This window comes from Mustela erminea, chromosome 12 (assembly GCF_009829155.1).
Source record: "Mustela erminea isolate mMusErm1 chromosome 12, mMusErm1.Pri, whole genome shotgun sequence".
Lineage (NCBI taxonomy): Eukaryota > Metazoa > Chordata > Mammalia > Carnivora > Mustelidae > Mustela > Mustela erminea.
The window spans coordinates 21,643,881-21,667,532 of NC_045625.1; the positions used below are offsets into that span (position 1 = coordinate 21,643,881).

General features: G+C 38.7%; 1 pseudogene; it reads right to left on the reverse strand.

The window, feature by feature from the left end:
- Window positions 1-19,676: 19,676 nt before the first annotated feature.
- LOC116570125 lies at window positions 19,677-20,380 on the reverse strand (annotated as a pseudogene).
- Between the last annotated feature and the right edge of the window lie 3,272 nt (window positions 20,381-23,652).

Here is a 23,652-nt window from a genome sequence, read left to right on the forward strand (position 1 = left end):
GTATAGTCACATACATTAATTATTAATTTCATCTTTTGAAGAAATCTTTCCTCAGAGACTTCTCCAGAGACCTCTGACTTCGTGTAGTGTTTAGTGGCCACTGTCTGGAGTTGGTATAGGACTATGATCTTGGGGTCTGTTTTTATCATTAGCTTGGGGATTGTTTTTGCCTCTGACTCCAGTTGTGTTTCCCAGTTCCTGATTTGAAGTCTACCTTCTTCCTTCTCCAAAGCTACCTGATTTTGTTGACCATCCTTCAGTAGCTTCCCAGAAAAGGGTGCATGAGTAATTTTTTTGAAACTTTGAATGAACATATCTTTGTTCTGTTGATGGTTTGGCTGGTTATAGAACTGTAAATATTTTGAAATTTCTTAATGATGTGCATAGATTTTTTTTCACCCATAGTTTGAAGCTTTCAATCTGAAAGTTTTCAATCTGCAAACTTATGTTCTGGGACATTTAAAAAATATTTATACTTTGGTGATTTCCTTCTCTTCATTTTCTCTGTTTCTCTGGATCTTATAGTATTATGTTGAAATTTCTGGATGGGTACTCTAATTTTCTAATCTCTTGTCTCTCTTTGTGTTTTTGCTTTACTCCCTGGGAGATTTTCTTAATCTCATTTTCCAACTTTTCTGTCTAGTTTTTCCTGGTTTTTTGACCATGTTTTTTTAATTTCTAAGAGCTAGTTTTATTCTTTGAATGATTTTATATACCACAACTTCTTTATCCATTTATCTGTTGATGGACACTGTTGTTTTCAACATCTTGGCTATTGTAAATAAATAATACTGCTGTGAACAGGGCTGTCCAGTTCTCTTTGATATGGGGTTTTAGTTTCCTTTGGATATATTCACAGAAGTGGAATTGCTGGGTCATATGGTAGTTCTATATTTATATTTTTGAGGAACCTCTGTATTGTTTTCCATAGTAGCTGCACCAATTTACATTCCCACCAACATTACACAGGGTTCCATTTCCTATACATTCTTGCCAGTGTTTATGCCTTGTCTTTCTGATAATGGCCACCTTAGTAGATATGGGGTGATATCTCATTCTGGTTTTGAATTACATGTCCCTTATCATAAGTGATGTTGAGTACCTTTTCATGTACCTGTTCGTTATCTGTATGTCTTCTTTGGAAGAATGTCTATTCAGATTCTCTGCCCATTTTTAAATTAGTTTGTTTATTTGTCTTTGCTGTTGAGTTGTATGAGTTTTTTATATATTTTGGAAGTTAACTTTTTATCAGATATATAATTTGCAGATGTTTGGTTACCTTTTCATTATGTTGATGGTTTCCTTTTCTGTGCAGAAGGTTTTTATATTAGACTTTGATTTATATATTTCAAAGTTGTTTAGTTAAATCTATAAAAAATTAAGCTGTTCAATCAAGCATTGCTAAATTACATTTATATGTATTGATACATGGATATGTGCTTGTGCAGTTATTAATATGTAGTTATCCCTCTGGTCCCTCTAAAATTTTCATCCTGTTTTCAATTTAATATTAATATTGTTATAGTTGGTTTTCCTCTAAGCATTTTCTTTTTCTTTTTTTTTTTTTTTAAAGATTTTATTTATTTATTTGACAGAGATCACAAGTAGGCAGAGAGAGAGAGGAAGGCAAGCAGGCTCCCTGCTGAGCAGAGAACCAGATGTGGGGCTCAATCCCAGGACCCGGGATCATGACCTGAGCCGAAGGCAGAGGCTTTAACCCACTGAGCCACCTAGGCACTCCCCTCTAAGCATTTTCTTGTTATACCTTTTCTCATCCCTTTATTTCAACATTACCTTCTTTTAAACCTACCTTTTAAATAGTATAGAGTTTAATTTTAACTTCTTCAATCTGTGAGTCTGTCTTCTAAAATGAAGTTTACTTATTCATATTTATTGTTATTTTATAGTTAAGCTGTTTGTTCCCCTTATTTATTTGCTCGTTCTTGCTATTCTTTTTTTTTTTACTTCTCTTCCCATTTCCATTCTGTTGTTTATTGAACTGATTATTTCTTTATTTTTTCCTGCTGAGATATTAGAATAATGCCATACACATATGTAAGCTTATATTTTCTAATGATGTCTATCAGTTAATATCTATGTAAGTTAGCTAATGCTACCATGATGTTTTATAATTAGACATCCCTTGAACCCAAACAATAGCATTCTTTTTCACCATTTATGCATCTATGCAGTGGCTGAGGTTCAGCTGACATAGGTTGTATTTGGCAACGTAACTCTGCTACTCATTGTAGCTCTGTAGGCTGGTTGGGATAGCTTTGCTTCGGACTGTAGAGGTTGGGTGGCTGTGCTCCACGTGTCTCTCATCCTCTCCTTGGAACCACAGGCTCGGGTAGGTTCTAGTAACTAAAGTGTAGGCACAAGAGGGTGAGCTTAACTGTGGAAGCCTATTTTAGGTCTCTGGTGGACTCATAGTTGCTAACAAGTCAGATGTCCTAGCAGAGAGCGAAAGATAAAGAAATATACTCCAAGGCAATATGAGGGCATTGCAAAATTACATGAGAAAGAGTGTGGATGTATGATCTATTACTGAGGAGAGAGAGAACAGTTAGAATAATGATCCAGTCTACCAGGATGTTCTCCCCTTTAACGGCATGAACTTTTAAAAAATTTATACGGTTCCCTCCTTTTCCCCCGCTCTGTCGTCTCCTCTGTTGATATTTCAGATTTTTGTTATTTGTTATTTGATGGTCATTATTTTTAACTAAAAAAATGTATACTTATTGAGACGGGGACATCCAGGGGGCTGCATGGTTCTGAATTCTGGTGGTGGGCGATATGATGTCCTGATCAGAGTCCCCATCAGGGATGAGGGACTCTCAGCCAGCAGACGGTTCTCAGCTCTCAGACACCATCAGGGGTTGCCTTGACTGAAGACAGCTGCCTTGCCAAGGCATAGCCTCTTCCCAGGTGGTCCCATCCAAAGACTGTTAGTATAAGGGTATCAAAGTCCAGTCCTTTGGGATGGATGGTTCTCAAGGGTAATCCAACTTTTGGAACTCCTCCGAGAATCAGCTAAGTCTTCTGTTGATATTGTAGCACCGCTCAGCTTAATCTGGCTGCCTTACCCTCCCTTCTCCTCCCCAGGTGTAGATTCTCAGAGCACTCCCACCTCTGAGGATTAGTGTGGGCAGTCCAAAAAGTACCCAACCAGACCAAAACAAAAAACACAGATCTGGGAGCAGAATCACCTATTGCCTGACTGGCAAAGAGGACTATTCCTGGTGGTCCGTGAGCCCCTGACAAATACAGGCAGTGTATTTTTGAAAACATCCATTGTTGGGTAACTGACAGTGTATCAGTGGAAGGTAATGCATTAGCTGGTATGAAGTGTGAAGCAGGTGATAAAAATGAGAGAAAAAGCGACTATAAGGATAATACAATTGAGTATTTGTTGCTAAACTCAACTGACACTTGGAAAAAGATAATGAAAAGTTAAGAAAGAATAATTAGAAACTATAAGCTAAATGTGAAAGCCAGAGGGCTTACTTGGTACCATATATAAATGTTCTCATAGCCTGTAGTTGGAAGGCAGAGAAAACAAAGGACCAGGATCACAGATTACTTGTGAGTAGCTGAGTTTTAAAGCAAGGCAGGTCTGCAATACCAAGGTTGGGAAAGAAGGGAACTCTGACGTCTTGGATGGGGACAGTGATATAGATGCCTCCTAAAAATCTCAAATCGTTGGACTTTTCTGAGTCTTTGGGCCTGCAGAAGTGACCCACTTTGCTTATTAAGGCTAGAATTCCTTCCATGCTTGAAGATGATCAAGGATGACTCTCCCATACCCCCATCAGGACATAGCCCCATCTCCCCAATTTAAAGCCAGTAACTAGGGTTGAGGGTTGAGTTATAATATAACCCACAGGGGAGGTACTGGCTCTGAGAGACAGGAAAGCAACATGACCTCAGAGGACCTGTAGTAGTTAGCGAGAATGTTCTGGCAAAAGCATTCTCTCAAGAACAGGAGAATATATATATATATATATATATATATATATATATATATATATGTATGTATATATGTGCGTGTGTGTATCTATAGATGGATACACACACATACATATGTGTGTATATGTATAAAATGCATAGATGTTTCAAATGTAAATATTTTTTGCTCTTTCATGTATCATCACTTTGCCTCATTTGAATAAATGTAGACCTCCATTATTTTCAGTGGCTGCACAGTATTCCATTATGAGAATATGTCATAATTTTAATATTGTTTGGTGTGTGTCTGATTGAACAGTGTTTTTCCTTTTTTGAATGATTACATTTTGTCCATGGGTCAAGCAGCAAATTTTGTCCTACTGTTCTGTTACTCAGTCTCGCTCTATTGTTTGGATGCAGTTCGGATGACCTGTGCTGTTCTTCATCAACTTTGCCCTCTCTCTTTAGAATTGTCACACATCTCTTTAGTGGAACAAAAAGAAAGGCTTCTTAGTGATGTGGCTTTTAGTAAAGACAGTTATGAAAATGCAGCAGCCTTTTTAAGAAGTCTTATTTCTGCAAAACATGCAAACTCTTCCAATGAGAATTTTGTGTTGGTCTGAAAACTACAGGTTATTTCACTACTGTGCCTTGTAGTTGTTTTTTTTTTTTTTTAAATATTTTATTTATTTATTTGCCAGAGAGAGAGAGAGCGAGAGAGAGCAAGCACAGGCAGGCAGAGTGGCAGCAGAGGCAGAGGGAGAATCAGGCTCCCTGCCAAGCAAGGAGCCCGATGTGGGACTTGATCCCAGGACGCTGGCATCATGACCTGAGCCGAAGGCAGCCGCTTAACCAACTGAGCCACCCAGGTGTCCCTAGGTTTTTTTTTTTTTTTTTTTTTTTTTTTAGATTTTATTTACTCACCTGACAGAGATCACAAATAGGCAGGAGGCAGGCAGAGAGAGAGAGAGGAAGCAGCCTCCCCACTGAGCAGAGAGTCTGATGTGGGGCTCGATCCCAAGACCCTGGGATTATGATCTGAGCCAAAGGCAGAGGCTTTAACCTACTGAGCCGCCCAGTGTTCCTTGTAGTTTTACAATAGAGAGAACACATACAAAAGTAAGAATTAATTCTGTTAAGACAGATGGGCCTGCTCACCTGTCTCCCCCCTCATTTTGGAAAATAGAATGTCAGATAGAATAGTCAAATGTGACTGGCTTCATCAAAATATAATTCCAAATCATTACATGAAGATGCCAAAATGGGAAAAGAAGTGTGCACAATTTCTTCACTAGTCAGCTTAAGGAGAATTATATACAATGAACATATCCTTATACAGTGGGGTTCTGATACTAATTTACAGCTGTTCTGTAATTATGAGTGCTTTCTTTATTCTATCAGGCTTAGATTTCTCTTCTCAAACAATTTAGGTTCTGTTGATGCTTTTGTATATGGAGGTCATGAGGAAGCTCCATTTACATAACATTTTTGAGGACATTGAGATAAAGTACCAGGCTAGGAAGATTTCTTAAAAATAGTGAAGGGAATGTTGAGGACAATAGAATTCAGAGGGGGATAAGGACTTCACATACATTTTTGGTGACACAAGGAAAGAATGAAGATATGAGAGTGAAATGTTGGATGGATCTGGGGACATCACTTGGGTCCAACAAGGGGAGATTCTATAGGCATGGCATTCTTGGATTGTTAGCCAAGTGCCTCTTGCTCGTCCAAGTACCTTTTTGTTGGGTTTCATGGCATTATTTCTTTTCATGATCCCCAGAGGACCCTCAGATATCAGCAACTTCTGGAAAAAGCTATGATCATTTAAATAGAAAAAACAGATTTCCAACTTCAGGGGCAGTGGTGGAAAAAAAAAAGTACTGGTAATTGCTCTGGTGGCCAGAGGTTGCAGATGCTAGCCGGTGGGCAAGAAGAACATCAATTAATAGGAGTTCTCTTATGAGGAAATTAACAAAGCCGCATCTTGCCTCAGAGCAAAATGCCGTATTCTCGTTATCCAAGTTCTTTTTTTTTTTTTTTTTTAAAGATTTTATTTATTTATTTGTAAGAGAGAGAGTGAGAGCGAGCACAGGCAGAAAGAGTGGAAGGCAGAGTCAGAGGGAGAAGCAGGCTCCCTGCGGAGCAAGGAGCCCGATGTGGGACTCGATCCCAGGACGCTGGGATCATGACCTGAGCCGAAGGCAGCTGCTTAACCAACTGAGCCACCCAGGCGTCCCTTGTTATCCAAGTTCTTGATATTCCTTCTAGCTGGTATGCTCTGGGCACAACAAGAGTCTGTTTCCATCTCCTCCTCCTCTTCCTTCCTTTGCTTTCTTTTTTTTCAAAGCATGTATTTATATTTTGCATTATCTCTTTCCACGTGCTCTAGTGCAATGTCCCTCCCCCTGGATCTAGACCTTTCTTAATGCCCTATTTTTAGTTGCAAGTAATTTCCTTACGTTAGTTAAAGTAAATACGTTCATCCCAAAGACTAATTCCTAGATTATCTTAAAGTATCAGTTCATGAATGCCTCCTAATTTAGTTTTTTCCAACCTGATTTATTTTGGATTTGGGGCTATTTTTTATTGGCGCACTAGGAGGTGCACCTGCTAATTTTTATGGGTGCACTAGGAGGCACTGTTGAGTTTTAAATATCCCAGTAGTGTTCGCCTGGTTTGGATTAACGCTGAACTTGCAACTCCTTTCATTTTTGTCAGTATTTCACCTTCTGTGTTAGCAGTAGGATATGAAAAAGATGTGTAGGTTTGGTTCCAGTGCAGAAAAAAATAATGATGACTTAAAACAGTGCTTGTTGAAAGCTAGGGAAAGAAAACTGCATATTTGTGAAGGAGTACTGATTTTCTTTTTCTTTTGGCGTTTTTGGGTTGTAAATTCGCATTAGTGATACAGCCAATATACAAACCACAGTTGTAGCAACCAGAGAAGGAAACAGGATATGGCCCCTTTTGTAAGATGCTCATAGTATTCCCAAGGAAGCAGGCGAAATCTCCATTCATCTGCAATTTATTCGGAATGTTCTTTTCTTTTGCTTGTCATTTTGGAATGGATTTAACTGAATTTCACTGATGCTAAAAAGTTACAGGAACAATAGCCTCATAGCTAGAAATCATCTGTTTCTTCACAAAACAAGTTTGCCCAGATCAGCCATGTGACCTGCCCCAGCAGTGCCCAGCCCTCTGACCTGAGTCCTGTTGGAACAGCGTCTCTTTGGGACTGAAAGGAATTCATGTTCTAAGTCCTTCCTGCTATTTCTCTGAAGTTTGTTGCCTGCTGTAACTTCGAGTCCTTTTTCCTTTTAGGCTAGATACTGCAAAGTAAACCTAAAAGCCCAAATTCTTTAGACAGAGACTTCAATGAGCAGATTTGGGATAAAACAAGCCACAAATACTTGGCCAGTTTCACGATATACCATTACACAGTTAAAAGAAATTAATGAAGGATGATTTGAGTTTTCTCACTGGTAAAGCTAAGCTAGTTGTGGGAGCATTTAAACTGTTTTTAGGAACACCTGGGTGGCTCAGTGGGTTAAAGCCTCTGCCTTCAGCTTGGGTCATGATCCCAGGGTCCTGGGATCAAGTCCCACATCGGGCTGGGGAGCCTGCTTCCTCCTCTCTCTCTTTGCCTGCCTCTCTACCTACTTGTGATCTCGGTCTGTCAAATAAATAAATAAATAAAATCTTTCAAAAAACCCTGTTTTTAGTATTATTCCAACTGAACCTCAAGATTCCTAAATTTACGTTTTATTTTTTTGTGTGTGTTAATAGAATCAGATCTAAGTCTTTTTTTTTTCCTGTCTGCATTTAACGTGTTTTTTTTTTATCAGTTTACCAATATTTTAGGAATGATGTGGCCTCGTTAATCTCCACTAAAAAGCATTGATTATGTTGTTACTAAGTATAGCTAGTTATTTGTGATTCTTGTTCACCTGATGTCCACACTCCACTGAGGCACCAAATGTATCTGGATTTGCTTCCCAGCCCAGCGCATTGCTAGTCCTCTGGCTCTCTTGGGCCACTTATTTGATTCTCTGAGTCTCAGACTGATGAGGATAAAAATACTTTCCTCATAATGGCATTGTAGGGATTCAGTGACGCACTCATGTAAAGTGGTCGGGGTAGCTAAGTATTCAGTGGAATCTAGCAGGCTCCCTTTTGTATCCCCTTAAGATCAGTGGTGATGTATTGTTGTATGTTCCCACATCACCCTGGAGAAATCCCACAGAGGTGGAGAAAATACTACAAAGGGGTATGCACTATGTACTCTTGCACTATGGTGTCAATGGAAAAATTCATCTACTGTCCAAAACCTGGAATGAATTTGAGCTATTTATAATACAAGCTGCACTCCAGAGTATTTTAATCAGTCTCGTGAATGATTTTGAATCAAAGAAATGAATCAAATAACCAATGGAAGTAGACCTCTATTTCCTTAAAGCCTCATATGCATGCTTAGAATATGGTGCTTTTGGAAATTTCTGTTAAAAATTTTTTTTTTAGGGGCGCCTGGGTGGCTCAGTGGGTTAAAGCCTCTGCCTTCGGCTCAGGTCATGATCCCGGGGTCCTGGGATCGAGCCCCGCGTCGGGCTCTCTGCTTGGCGGGGAGCCTACTTCCCTTCTTCTTTCTCTGCCTGCCTCTCTGCCTGCTTGTGATCTCTATCAAATAAATAAATAAAATCTTAAAAAAAATTTTTTTAAAAGATAATAAGGCTCAAAGCCCAAGAAGTACAAATAAATATAACGATATAAAGCATTGTACTACTTATTGCCCTTCCTGAAGTTAGCCTCTGCTACACTCCTGAGTATCTTTCTATTGAGAGTAGATAGATAAATTGATAGACAGCTAGGTGGATGGATGTGGATATGGACATATCTATAGATGTAGATACAATCTTTTCACTCATTGGGATTTATCTTTAGGATAAATTACTAGAAAAGGAATTGCTGCATCTAAGGCCATTGGATTTTTTTTTTTTTTCTTTTTTAAGAGGGAGAGAGTAGAGGGGCCAGGGGCAGAGGGAGAGAGGAAGAGGGAGACAGGATCTTAAGTAGGCTCCACACGCATTGTGGAGCCTGACGTGGGATTTGATCTCATAACCCTGAGATCATGACCTCAGCTGAAATCAAGAGTTGGATGCTTAACTGACTAAGCCACCTGGGTGCTCCTCCATTGGGTATTCTTTCCTGCTTTGTGTAAGATTAAGTGACCATATTGTTGTGAGTTCATTTCTGGGTTCTCTGTTTCGTTCCATTGATCTATGTGTTCGTTTTTGTGCCAGTACCATACTGTCTTGATGATTATGGCTTTGTAACACAGCTTGAAGTCTGGGATTGTGATGCCTCCCACTTTCTTTTTCTTTTTCAACATTGCCTTGGCTATTTGGGTTTTTTTCTGGTTCTATACAAATTTTAGGATTGTTTGTTCTAGCTGTTTGGAAAATGCTATTTTGATAGGGATTGTATGGAATATGTAGATTACTTTGGATGGTATATACAATTTAATGATATTTGTTCTTCTATTCTGAGAACATGGAATGTTTTTCCATTTCTTTGTGTTTTCTTCAGATTCTTTCTTTCTTTTTTTTTTTTTTTTTTAAAGATTTTATTTATTTATTTGACAGAGAGAAATCACAAGTAGATGGAGAGGCAGGCAGAGAGAGAGAGAGAGGGAAGCAGGCTCTCTGCTGAGCAGTGAGCCCAATGCGGGACTCGATCCCAGGACTCTGAGATCATGACCTGAGCCGAAGGCAGCGACTTAACCCACTGAGCCACCCAGGCGCCCATCTTCAGATTCTTTCATAAATGTTCTATGGTTTTCAGCATACAGATCTTTTACCACTTCGGTTGGATTTATTCCTAGGTATGTTATGATTTTTGGTACAATTGTAAATGGAATGGGTTTCTTGATTTCTCTTTCTGCTGCTATTATTTGTGTATAGAAGTACAACAGATTTTTTCTTTTTTTAAATGCAACAGATTTCTCTATGTTGATTTTATATTTTGCGACTTTGCTGAATTCATGTATCACTTCTAGCAATTTTTTTGGTAGAGTCTTTCGGGTTTTCTACTTAGAGGATCATGTTGTCTGCAAATAATGAAAGTCTGACTTCTTTCTTGCTCATTCGGATGCCTTTTGTTGCTTTTTGTTGTCTGGTTGCTGAGGCTAGGACTTCCGGTACTGGGTTGAACAACAGTGGTAAGAGTGGACATCCCTTTCTGACCTCAGGGGAAAACTCAGTTTTTCCCCCACTGAGGATGATAGTAACTGTAGGTCTTTAGTATATGTCTTTATGATGTTGAGGTATGTTCCTTCTATCCCTACTTTCTTGAGGATTTTTTTTTTTTTTTATTAAGAAAAGATGCTGTCTTTGTCAAATACTTTTTCTGCATCTATTGAGGGCATCATATGATTCTTATCCTTTCTTTTATTTCATTTCTTTTGAAAAATATTTATTTGAGAGAGAAAGAGAGAGAGAGAGAATGAATGTGTGTGGGGGGGAGTAGAAGGAGAGGGAGCAAGAAAATCTTAAGCAGACTCCCAGTTGAGCATGGAGCCTGATGTGGGGCTCAATCTCATGATTCTGAGGTCATGACTTGAGCTGAAATCGAGAGTTGGATGCTTAGCCAATTGAGTACCCAGGTACTCTGTCCTTTCTTTTATTTTATTTTATTTTATTTTTTTTAAGATTTTTATTTATTTATTTATTTGACAGACAGAGATCACAAGTAGGCAGAGAGGCAGGCAGAGACAGAGGAGAAGCAGGCTCCTGGCTGAGCAGAGAGCCCGACGTGGGACTCGATCCCAGGACCCTGAGATCATGACCTGAGCCGGAGGCAGAGGCTTAACCCACTGAGCCACCCAGGCGCCCCCTTTCTTTTATTAATGTGATGTGTTACACTGATCAATTTGTGGATCTTGAACTTCCCCTGCAGCCCAGAATAAATCCCACTTGATCATGGTGAATAATCCTTTTAATGTATTGCTAGTACTTGTTGAAAAATTTTGTGTCTGTGTTCATCTAGGATATTGGTCTGTAATTCTCCTTTTTAGTGGGGTCTTTGGGTTTGGAATCAAGGTAATGCTGGTCTCATAGAATTAGTTTAGAAGTTCTCTTTCCAGTTCTATTTTTTGGTACAGCTTTAGAAGAATAGGTATTAATTCATCTTTAAATGTTTGGTAGAATTCCCCTGCAGCCATATGGCCCTGGACTCTTGTTTGTTGGGAGATTTTTGATTACTGATTCAATTTCTTTGCTGGTTATAGGTATGTTCAAATGTTCTATTTCTTCCTGTTTCAGTTTTGTTAGTTTATATGTTTCTAGGAATTTATTCATTTCTTCCTGATGGCCCAGTTTGTTGGCGTATAGTTGCTTATAATATTCTCTTATAATTGTTTGTATTTCTGTTTGTATTTCTGTGGTGTTGGTTTTGATCACTCCTCTTTCATTTATGATTTTATTTATTTGGGTCTTTTCTCTTTTCTTTTTGACAAGGCTGGCTAGGTGGTCATCAGTTTTGTTAATTCAAAGAACCAGCTCCTAGTTTCGTTGATCTGTTCTACTGTTTTGTTTCTTTGTTTCTCTATCTTTTATTTCTGCTTTAATCTTAATTATTTCCCTTCTACTGCTGGTTCTTTGCTTTATTTGCTGTTCTTTTCTCACCTTCTTTAGGTGTAAAGTTAGGTTGTGTATTTGAGACTTAACTTGTTTCTTGACGAAGGCCTGTATTGCTATATACTGCCCTCTTATGACCACCTTTGCTGCATCCCAGAGGTTTTGGACTGCAGTGTTTTCATTTTCATCTGCTTGAATGTCCTTTTTTTAAAAATTTCTTTTTAAATTTCCTGGTTAATGCATTCATTCTTTAGTAGGTTGTTCTTAAACCTCCACATATTTGTGGTCTTTACAAATTTTTTACTGTGGTTGATGTCAAGTTTTTTAGTGTTGTGGTCTGAAAATATGCGTGGTATAATCTCAATCTTTTTGTACCAGTTGAGGCCTGATTTGTGACCCAGTATGTGATCTATTCTACAGAATGTTCCATGTGTACTCGAAAAGAATGTGGATTCTGCTGCTGCCTTATGATGAAATGCCCAGAATATATCTGTTAAGTCCATCTGGTCCAGTGTGTCATTCAAGCCCCTGTTTCATTGTTGATCTTCTGCTTAGATCTGTTCATTGCTGTGAGTGGGGTGTTACTGTGCCCTATAATTATTGTATTATTATTAGTGAGTTTCTTTAGATTTGTTATTAACTGATTTATATATTTGGCTGCTCTCAAGTTGAGGGCATAAATATGTATAATTATTAGATCTTCTTGTTGCATAGACCCCTTTATTATGATATAGTGCCCTTCTTCATCTCTTACTATAATCTTTGGTTTAAAATATACTTTGTGTGATGTAAGGATGGCTACTCCAGCTTTCTTTTGATGACTATTAGCATGATAGATGATTCTCCATCCCCTCACTTTCAATCTGGAAGTGTCTTTAGGTCTAAAATGAGTCTCTTATAAGCAGCATATCGATGGGTCTTGGTTTTTTTTTTAAATCCTTTCTTATACCCTATATTTTTTGATTGACATATTTAGTATATTTATATTCAAAGTAATTATTGATAGCTATGAATTTAGTGTCCTTGTATTACCTGTAAAGTCACTCTTCTTGTAGATTGTCTCTGTCTCTGTTCCTTTCTTGTCTTTGTTGCTTTTGGCCTCTCTTTCCTGCTCAAAGGGTCCCCTTTAATATTTCTTACAGAGCTGGTCTAATGTTCACAAACTCCTTTAGTTTTTGCTTGTCTTGGAAACTCTTTATCTCTCCTTCAGCCTTGATTGATATAGTATTCTTGGCTGCATTTTCTCCCCATTTAACATGTGCAGTATGTATGCCATTCTCTTCTGGCCTGCCAAGTTTTTATGGATGGGTCTGCTGCTAAACTTATGTGTCTACCCTTGTAGGTTAGGGACCTTTTATCCCTGAGCTGCTTTCAGAATTCTCTCTTTATCTTTGTAGTTTCCAAGTTTCACTATGATATGTCTTGGTGCTGACCTGTTTTGTTGATTTTGAGGGGAGTTCTCTGTGGCTCCTGGACTTGAATGCTTGTTTCCTTCTCAAGATTAGGGAAGTTCTCAGCTCTAATTTATTCAAATAAATTTATTCAAATAAATTTTTCCTCCACTCTTCTTCTTCTGGAACTCCTGTCATATGATATTAATGCACTTTGCGGAATTGCCGAGTTCCCTAAGTCAATATTTGTGATCTAATAGTTTTCTTTCCCTTTTCTTTTCAGTTTCATTATTTTCCATAATTTTATCTTCTGTATCATGCATTCATTCCTCTGTTTCTTCCATCTTCATTGTGATTATAACCAGTTGGTTTTGCACCTCTGTTTTGGTGTCTTTTCTAGTGTCTTCTGTACTTCTTTCAAGCCCAGGTGGTACTCTTATAACTGTTGTTCTAATTTCTTGTTCAGATATTTTGCTTACATCTGTTTTTAGCAAATCCCTGGCTGTGATTTCTTCTCGATCTTTCTTTTGGGGACAATTCATCGATCTTGTCATTCTGTCTTTTGTGTGTCATAAAAGCTTGTTGTTTTCTCCTCCTGAGAGTTATATTGTATTAAGCAGGGGTCATATACTGTGCAGGGCCTGGCAGTTCAGGAAGTGTTTCTGGTGTATGCTGTGCATGTGCTGCTGTTGCGTTTTGGTTGCTCTTTCCTACAGATCAGTCCTTTACACAATTCCCCCTTGCTTACAGTGGAGAGTTCTTTAACTGGGTGTGCTTTGATTTGTCTGTTAAGGTAAGCCTGATTAAAAAAAAAAAAAAAAAAGGCTGATCCAAGAAAAGAAGGAAAAAGAATGAAAAAGTAACAAACAAAAAGCTATAAGCCTGATTCCAAAAATAAAGAAGGAAAAAAAAAAAAAAGGAAGCTTGATCCAAAAACCAAGAAAATGCAACAAACCAACAAATGAACAAAAAACTATAAGCCCAATTTAAAAAGAACAAAGAAAAAAGAAAGGAAATAAAAAATAAAATACTAAAAAAAAAAAAAAAAAAAAAAAAAAGTCTGGTTCTATTTCCACCAGAACCGAAGCTGAAGCTTTGGAGCACTCTTTCATTAGTATACTTGGTAGATTGGGGTGGGGGGTTGTGTCAGTCTTCTGAGGGAGAAGCTGCTCTGGCTCATAGTCAGACCTGCCCTTGGAAAGATGTCCCTGCTCGGTGCAGAGCTGTGGGGTTTGGTGTAAGGGGCTCTAGCCTTCGCTGGAGGTGCTTGTTTCTCTCTGAGGTCCGACTGTGCTGGTAGGTAGAAGATGACATCATCCTGGTCTCTCCTCCTTGGGGAGGGGAATTTGCTACTGGTGCTGTTCAGGAAGCCCTTACAGAAAAGCGAACAGTCTCCCCTTCTGTGTCCCAGGCTTTCATCAGATCCCTGCCCTCAACCTGTCTGTGTGGGCCATCGGCATGCCCAGTTCTGTGTTTTATTTCTGGCTGACACCTGGCATTCAAAACTCCAAATCTTAAAGGACCCACTCCCTGCCCCTGGAGGAGAACCTCATGGTGACATGACATCATTCTCTCCCAGGAAAGCAGTTGCAGGCCTGCTTGGGTGCCTGGGGGCTAGGGTGAAGCACAGCAGGAAGCTACAACCAGGTTAGCTGCCCTCTGTGCACGCCTCTGTCCCCTGCTGTTGAAGGACTGCTCAGTGGTACCTGATGGGCCTTCTGGTCTGGGAATGGCAATCTACCCTCTTCCAGGTGTCCTCCAGGAAGGGGAATGTTCTCTCCCAGTGCAAGCCAGGGGATCACTACACCGTGGTGCCTTGTGCAAACCCTACATGCTGCTCTCTCCCCCGCTCTGTCCTGCTTCCCTCCAGGTAAAGGTCTCCCTCCCTTCTGCCAGCACCCTGGCATTTCTCTACCCCAATTCATACCTCTGAAACTCGCATCTGCCAGGTTCTCTCCCTCCAATTGTGTACATTGGTTCTCTAATTCTCAGATTTATTTCCTAGTTGTTCAAAATGATTTGAAATTGACCTAGCTGTGTTGGAGGGATGAGGCAAGCCCAGCATCCTCCTCTTTCTGCCTCCTAAAGTTACACTTTTAATATAAGGTTAGAGAAGTGTTTTTTTGTTGACCTTGTTTCCATTATTGATATATGTATGTGTGCGTGTGTCCTTTAGAGGACAATAATGAACCTCAGCAGATAATTTTCAAAATATTTCTTACAAACCACTAGAGCCCAACTTGATGAGTTTTCTCTGCATTGTTTGCAGAACTCGGACTATCACATGCTTACATCTATAAATATTTAAATATTTATAGATAGATTAATAGATAATTAATATAGAAATTAAATATTTCTCCCAAAATTGGGAGAAATTTTGGTTTGTAAAAAGTTCTTGTAGAAATGTACTTGAAAACAATTTACATAATTGTAAAAAAAATTCTCAGTGGTTAAAAATGGCTAGAGAAAGGTGAGGGGTGGATTCCATTTTCTGGTTTCTTCTTAGCACCTCTTAGAAGTCTCTGGCTTATATTACCAAATGGCTACCTATGACTTTACCTAACGGTTGTAACTTAAGGCCACCAAGGCTGATTTCTTAGAGTGAAGGTTGCTGGATTGTTCTTTCCGCAATAAATATAGATTCTGATTTATTTCATGTGAAGCAGACAAAGATTCCCTTTGAAACATGTAGTCTGAGCACCAAACACTAGACTCATTGTCCCTAAGACAATAAGCACCACATTCAGTCTTTAGGAATGGTGAGCGATTTGCTTGTATTCAAGAACCAAAGAAGTTTTACACATCCAGAAAAGTGAAGCCCAGCTGAGTTTTCAATAATGCTAATACTATGTGTCTGAGTGCAGCTTAACCCTAGGGTGTGTACAGTGGTGTACCCTGGCTGGTGGATGCCACTCATGGATCAGCCTTGCACTGACCGCTCACGATGAATTATTTACAATGTCTGCTAACAGAAAGCGATTACTTCAAATGGAAGTAGAAAGGATTCCTATTTTTGTTCCATTTTGCATATGAGTATATAGAATTAGATTTTGCATATGAGTATATAGAATTTTGCATATTTTTGCATATGAGCATATAGAATTAGATTTGTATATGTATATTTTGCATATGAGTATATGAGTGTATATATGCATATTTTTTGCATATGAGTATATAGAATTGGATTTGCATATGAGTATATAGAATTAGATTTGTTATGTATATTCCAGATGTTACGTGGTGTTCAAAATTAGGGTTTTCCTTGTATCACGTTCTGCAGATGCCAACCCTGAACCGAGTATTTATGTGCAAGTGATTTATTTACTAGGGAATTGCTCTTGGGAGAAACAGGTAAGGGAGCAGGAGAAACAGGTCAGTGAAAAGGAGGAATCCAAGTGAGGGTACAGTTTCTGGCACAGTTCTAGCCTCAACTGGGTTGTACAGGAAAGTTTTGGAGAACAAATTATAGCTCATATTTTGTCACAACTTGAGAGAGGGCGGGGCTTTCAGAAGTTACTCCATGGCTCAGAGTCACCCCAACTAAACTAAGGGGTACCCGGTCTCTCAGATACTTTCGGCCTTTTTCAGGCAGCCAAATAGTGTCTGTGGCTGAGGCCTGTCTTCTGAAGATAATCACAGATGGGGCCCATAGAGGCAAAAGCACAAAGAAGCTGGAGATGGGGGTGGGTATGGAATAATGGCCCAGGGGGGTCCAGGTTCAATATCAACAGGGATTACTTGTTAATTCTGATGAAATGATCTTTAGTCATTAAATAGTTCCTTTAGTGATTCTGATACATTCTTTTTAAGAGAATTGTTAATAGGTAAATGATTCTTATCAGATATTAGCTTAGTCAAGGGCTGCAGTATAGGGAATCTCTCTCCCTACTATTTCTCTAACATACACAACTTCTTTTTTCTTTCCTTTCCTTTTCTTTTCTTTTCCTTTCTTTTCTTTCTTTCGTTCTTTCTTTTTTCTTTTTTTTTTTTTTTTTAAGATTTTACTTATTTATTTGACAGAGAGAGAATACAGGCAGGGGGAGGAGCTGAGGGAGAGGGTGAAGCAGGCTGCAGAGCAGGAGGAGCCCAACCTGGGGCTCCATCCCAGGACCCTGAGATTATGACCTGAGCTAAAAGCAGTTGCTTAACCCACTGAGCCCCCCAGGTGCCCATCAAACACACCAGATATGCTTCTATCTCACAGACTTTGTACTTCTTTTTTTCCTGTTCTCACCCCATGGATTGAGTTTTGGTAAAAAGTGAGAAAAATATGACTTTGTGATAGAGGGATTTGGCTGTCTCATCTTGACACAGTCTTGCCATCACCAACTACGCATTGTTGTACCTCTTACTACGATGCAATACGAGGTATACAAATTCCTTGTGAAGTAGTCTTGCCCCAAACTATTTAAACAGAATCTGATCAAACCTTTCCCTAACTTCTGGTGTACTGCATAAATATTATGGTTTTATACAGTCAGTGTCCCTTGGGAACATTGGGTTTGCCCACCTTTTTATCACTTGTTTTGCTCATCCTCTCTTCCTACATCTCAGCCATTTCACCAGGAATAATTTTCCTTCTAGGTATATCTCTTAGCATTGTGCTGACCAATATGATAGCCACCAGCCATGTGGATATGGAGTACTTGAAATATAATTACTGATCTGAATTGAGATTCACTGTAACTATAAAGTGCATACTGGATTTCAGACACCTAGTACAAAAAGGGTGAAATATGTTATTGATGATTTTTATATTGATTATTTATTGAAATCGTTTTTAAAAAAACTATTGGTATTTATTTATTTATTTGGCAGAGGGAGATCACAAGTAGGCAGAGAGGCAGGCAGAGAGAGAGAAAGGAAGCAGGCACCCTGCTGAGCGGAGAGCCCGATGTGGGACTTGATCCCAGGACCTTGAGATCATGACCTGAGTGGAAGGTAGAGGCTTAACCCACTGAGCCACCCAGGTGCCCCTTGAAATCATTTTTTGATCCATTGAATTAAATAGATCAATATTAAAATTGATTTTTACCTTTTTTGCATTTAAAAATATGACTCTATACTAGAGCATTTAAATATATATACTGTTCATTATATTTCTAATGCATAACTTAGTTTTAGAACTTTTTTTAAATCATGGTCTAATGGTGGCTAATTCTTAAATTTTATTTTGTCTGAAAATGTCTATTTTACACTTGCTCTTGAAATCTTTTTACTGGATATATTTTGCTAGTTTTTTTTCTTACCACATTGAACATTCTGTTTCACTGCTTCTGGTTTCCATTTTTGCGAATAGGACATTAGTTAACATTGTCACTCCTTTGACACTGATTTATTGTTCCAGTCTGACTGCTGTTTGAAAAATCTTCTCCTGGTTTTAAATATTCTAATATTTCATTGTGATGAAATCTAGGTATGGATTTCTTTTTATTTATCCTACGTGGAATTCACTGAATTTCCTGAAACTGTGTATTGGTTTCTTCTGAGAAATGACTAGTCATTATCTCTTTAGATAGTACCTCTTCCCCATTCTATTTCTCCCCATTCTATTTCTGTTGCTTCTGAAACTCCAATTAGACTTTTGTTAGATACTTACTTCATCTTCTGTTTTTTTTTTTCACCTAGCTATTATGTTTTCCATATTTTTGTCTCTGTAAGGTGCATACTGCATTAATTCTTCATAACTACCTAACATTTTGGTAATACTATTTTTTGTGTCTAATCTTCTAGTTCATCTTTTCCATGGGATTTGTTAGTTTCAGTGACTTTATTATTATTATTTTTTTTACTAGGAATACAATTTGCTTCTTTTCAGATTTGCTTATTTTTGTCTTAGTCTCTTCAGGCTGCTGTAATAAAAATACCATAGGATGGGCGGTTTAAATAATAAACATTTATTTCTCATAGCTTTGGAGGCTGGGGAGTCTAAGATCAAGGTGCTGGCAAATTTGCATCTGGTGAGAGCCTGCTTCCTGGTTCATAGATGACTATCTTCACACTGTGTCCTTACATGGAAGAAGCAGTGAAGGAGTCTACTGAGGTCTCTTTTTTAAAGGCAAGAACCCATTCATGAGGGCTCCACTCTTATGCCCTAATGACCTCCCAAAGACTCCAACATCTAATACCATCACATTGGGGTTGGATTTTAAATTTGAATTTTGAGGGGATGCAAGCATTCAGTCAATAGTGTTTTTTAATAGTCTCATGTTCTGTAACCATATTTTATTTTTATTTAAAAAAAATTTTTTTTAAAGATTTTATTTATTTATCAGAGAGAGAGAGGGGGAGAGAGCAAGCACAGGCAGACAGAATGGCAGGCAGAGGCAGAGGGAGAAGCAGGCTCCCTGCCGAGCAAGGAGCCGGATGTGGGACTCTATCCCAGGACGCTGGGATCATGACCTGAGCCGAAGGCAGCTGCTTAACCAACTGAGCCACCCAGGCGTCCCTAAAAATTTTTTTTAAACTAAAAGAGTTGACAATTTTATTTTCACATTTCACAATACAAATAAAAATTGCTCCCCCCCCTTTTTGGTCCCATTAGTCACTTACCAAAACTATTCTGTCTTTGATAGGAAGGGAAAGTCTTCCCTGCCCTGTTAGAACACTCTGTCCTGCTAGAAAACACCCAGAGTTACCACACCTTGACCTCCTGGTGAAGTAGAACAAGTTATGTAAAATGGATATAAAGAGGCTCTCCTCTCTATCTTTCTGGTGGGGTCATTCCTGGCTGAATGGCACCATCATGGGGAGGGAGGGAGTTCTCATCATTGGGGGCTAGGCATCTGTGGTATGTAGCCCACCATAGGTGGCCTCGTTCCAGGAGCAGGTCCTACTTGCATCATCCCAGGAATAGGAGACTCCATCATTGGCATGATGGGAGGGCTCCATGATGGGGTGCTGGCATCATACCAGCACAAGGAGGAACTGGGAGACTGGTGGGAGGTAGGATCATTGCTCTTTCAGGAGGGAGAACACAGAATGGAGTAGGAGGTATCTTTTTTTAATTTTTTTTTTATTTTTTAAAGATTTTATTTATTTATCAGAGAGAGAGAGGGAGAGAGAGCGAGCACAGGCAGACAGAATGGCAGGCAGAAGCAGAGGGAGAAGCAGGCTCCCCGCCGAGCAAGGAGCCTGATGCGGGACTTGATCCCAGGACACTGGGATCATGACCGGAGCGAAAGGCAGCTGCTGCCCAACCAATTGAGCCACCCAGGCATCCCAGGAGGTATCTTTCCTTGTTGATATAGAGCTCTGAGCCTACTCTTCCATCCACTTCCGTTAGCAGTCTTGCACATTCTTTTTGAATCTCCTACCACTGCAGTATGTCTTTCTCACAGATGGGGAGTCATGGGTGAAGTGTGTTTCACAGGAGTCACAATAAAACTTAGGCATGTTGCTGTGTAGGTTGTTGACCATTCTGTCCCCCCCCACTTTAAGATTTATTTCTTTGAGAGCAAGAGAGCACAAATGAGTACAAGCAGGGGGAGAGGTAGAGGGAAAGAATCTAAAACAAACTCTGTGCTGAGCATGGAGCCCCACGAGAGGCTCCATTTCATGATCCTGAGATCATGACCTGAGCCAAAAACCAAGAGTTGGACGTTTAACCAACTGAGCCATCCAGGCACCCCTCCAATCTCTCTTTAATCATATTTTTTAACACTTCTTTATTTCTTTAAATATCTTAATCCAGTATACTTTTCCATATTCTGTGTCTAATAATTGCAATGTGTGAACTCTTTGAAAGTCTGCTTTTGCTCTCTATTATTACTGTAGACCATCACTTACGGTACCTTCTTTCCTTGTATATTTTGTGATTTTTTTCATGTATATTTTGTGATTTTGTGATTTCTGTATGCTGTTCATATTCCTTGCAATATATATATTTTTTGGGAAGTAGAATTCTTTGGGATCTGTGTTGAGGGTTGGTTCATTTCATAAGGATATCTGTTTCCGTCTTTGAGGAACCCGGGGGCACTAATAATATGGGACAACTTGAAAATTTCACTTTCAGGTTATAGGACTATCCAGTTCCTCAAAGTTTCAGATTCCTGTAGTGGTCCACTTGTGGCATGAGTTTTCCTTTGAGTTCATCAGAATATCATAAATGGCAGTCTTATGGTTTCTTAAAAATAAAGTTCAAAAAATACTTCTCAACTCCTTCTAATTCATGTGAGGAATTTTACTTAGCTTTGGCATTCTCTGTGCTTTCTGTGGCTTATTCTCATGGAGTTGTTCCTAAACAGCATTTTAAAAATTAATTAATTAATTATCAATCATTTTATTTTTTAATTTTGTTTTTTCCTTTTTTCTTTTTTAAAAAACTTTAAATTTAATTTAGTTAACATATTATATAGTTAACATATTATGTAGTATTGGTTTCAGGAATAGAACTTAGTGATTCATCACTTATAAGATTTTTTTTTTAATTTATTTATTTGACAGAGAGAGATCACAAGTAGGTAGAGAGGCAGGCAGAGAGAGAGGAGGAAGCAGGCTCCCTGCCAAGCAGAGAGCCCAATGCGGGACTAGATCCCAGGACCCTGAGATCATGACCCGAGCCGAAGGCAGAGGCTTAACCCACTGAGCCACCCAGGCACCCCGGTTCATCACTTATATACAATACCCAGTGCTCATCCCAACATTGATGCCTATCACCTTTTTCTTATCAACATTGATGCCTATCACCCATATCACCCATCCCTTACTCCCTTCCCTCCATCAACTCTGTTTGTTCTCTCTAATTAAGAGACTCTTATGGTTTACCTCGCTCTCTGTTAATATCAGTTATTATCTTATTTTATTCCCCCCCTTCCCCTACGTTCATCTGTTTTGTTTCTTAAATTCCACATATGAGTGAAATCGTATATCTGACCGACTTATTTCACTTAGCATAATACATTCTAGTTCCATCCATGTTGCAGATGGTAAGGTAAGGTTTCATTCCTTTTGATAGCTATTCAAGTGGATACATACACACCACATCTTCTGTATCTGTTCATCATCAGGTGGTGGACATTTGGGATCTTTTCATAATTTGACTTTTGTTGATAGTGCTGCTGTAAACATTGGAGTGCATGTGCCCATTTGAATTAGCATTTTTGTATCCTTTGGGTAAATACCTAGTAGTGGAATTGCTGAGTTATACAGTATTTCTATTTTTAAGTTTTTGAGGAACCTCTGTACTTCTTTTCAGAGTGGCTGCACCAGTTTGCATTCCCACCATCAGTGCAAAAGGAGTTCCCCTATCTCTGCATCCTTGATAACATCGGTTGTTTCCTGAGTTGTTAATTTTAGCTCTTCTGACAGGTGTGAGGTGATATCTCATTGTGGCTTTGATTTGTATTTCCCAGATAATGAGTGATGTTGAGCATCTTTTCTTGTGTCTGTTGGCCATTTGGATGTCTTCTTTCAACAAATGTCTGTTCATGTCTTCTGCCCATTTCTTGATTGGATTATTTGTTTTGGGGGTGTTAAGTTTGATAAGTTCTTTATAGATTTTAAACATTACCCTTTATCCAATATGTCATTTGCAAATATCTTCAGCCATTCCATTGGTTGCCTTTTATTTTTGATGATTGTTTCCTTTGTTGTGCAGAAGCTTTTTATCTTGATGAGATCCCAGTAGTTCATTTTTGCTTTTGTTTCCTTTGCCTGTAGAGACATAGTATGAAGTTGCTGCAGCCCAGGTCACAGAGGTTGCTGCCTGTTTTCTTTCTAGGATTTTGATGGTTTCCTGTCTTACATTTAGGTCTTTCATCTATTTTGAATTTTTTTAATGTATGGTATAAGAAAGTGGTTCAAACTCATTCTTCTGCATGTTGCTATACAGTTTTCCCCAGACCATTTGTTGAAGAGACTTTTTTTCCATTGGACATTCTTTCCTGCTTTGTCGAAGATTAGTTGACCAGAGAGTTCAGGGTCCATTTCTGGGTTCTCTATTCTGCTTCATTAATCTGTGTACCTTTGTTTCAATACCATACTATCTTGATGATTACAGCTTTATAATACATCTTGAAGTCCAGAATTGTGAAGCCTCCAGCTTTGTTTTTCTATTTCAACTTTACTTTGGTTATTCAGGGGTCTTTTGTGGTTCCATACACATTTTAAGGTTGTTTGTTTCAGCTCTGTGAAAAATGTTGATGGTATTTTGATAGGGATTGCACTGTATGTGTAGACTGCTTTGGGTAACATAGAAATTTTAATAAAATTTGTTCTTCTGGAGGGTGGGGGGATGAGATAGCCAGGTGATGGGTATTAAGGAGAGCATGTGTGGTGTTGAGCCCTGGGTGTTACATGCAGCTAATGAATCGAACACTAAATCAAAAGCTGATGAGGTACTATCCTGGCTAACTGAATATAATAAAAAAATTAAAAAATAACCCAAATTGCAAAAAAACCCAGTATTTTTTCTTCCAATCTAAGAGCATGGAGTATTTTTCCATTTCTTGGTGTTTTCTTTAATTTCTTTCATATGCATTCTATAGCTTCCCAATTAGATCTTCTACCTCTTCGGTTTGATTTATTCCTAGGTATCTTACTGTTTTGGGTGCAATGGTATGGATTCCTTGATTTCTCTTTCTGATGTTTTACTATTGGTGTATAGAAATGCAACAGATTTCTGTACATTGATTTTATATCCTGTGACTTTGCTGAATTCATGTATGAGTTCTAGCAAA